General features: G+C 66.5%; 1 protein-coding gene across 1 annotated transcript in view; it reads left to right on the top strand.

Annotated features, from left to right (window-relative positions):
* The window catches only part of CCDC157 (coiled-coil domain containing 157), a gene marked incomplete at both ends in the record, with an annotated part of 5,790 nt that overhangs the window by 5,249 nt on the left and 257 nt on the right, over positions 1–284 (top strand). The window lies entirely within an intron of this gene.

Below are 284 nucleotides of genomic sequence, written 5' to 3'. Positions count from 1 at the left end.
TCCTGCCCGTTATGAGCCGCACGCAGCTGCAGACCCAGCCGGGCGCAGGGGCTGCTGCAACACCCTTCCCCTGGGTCAGCCCCTCTGGCTCAGCCCCGTTGGGTTCAGGGGTTGTTTTTGGGGTGCGCCCACCCCAGGAGGGCCAGGGCCTGGGCTCCTGTGCCACCAGGAGGTCAGTCCAGTTTAACTGCTGTTGGCAGGGAGAGCTGCTTGGCTGAGGTGCCCGAGGCTGGTGCCCAGCTCCTTTACATCGGCCCCGCTGTGGCCATTGTACCACCGTGCCA

This window comes from Fulmarus glacialis, unplaced genomic scaffold (assembly GCF_000690835.1).
Source record: "Fulmarus glacialis isolate BGI_N327 unplaced genomic scaffold, ASM69083v1 scaffold20183, whole genome shotgun sequence".
Taxonomy (NCBI): domain Eukaryota; kingdom Metazoa; phylum Chordata; class Aves; order Procellariiformes; family Procellariidae; genus Fulmarus; species Fulmarus glacialis.
The sequence above is the reverse complement of the archived record's forward strand: the minus strand, read 5'-3'. Positions and strand labels throughout refer to the sequence as shown.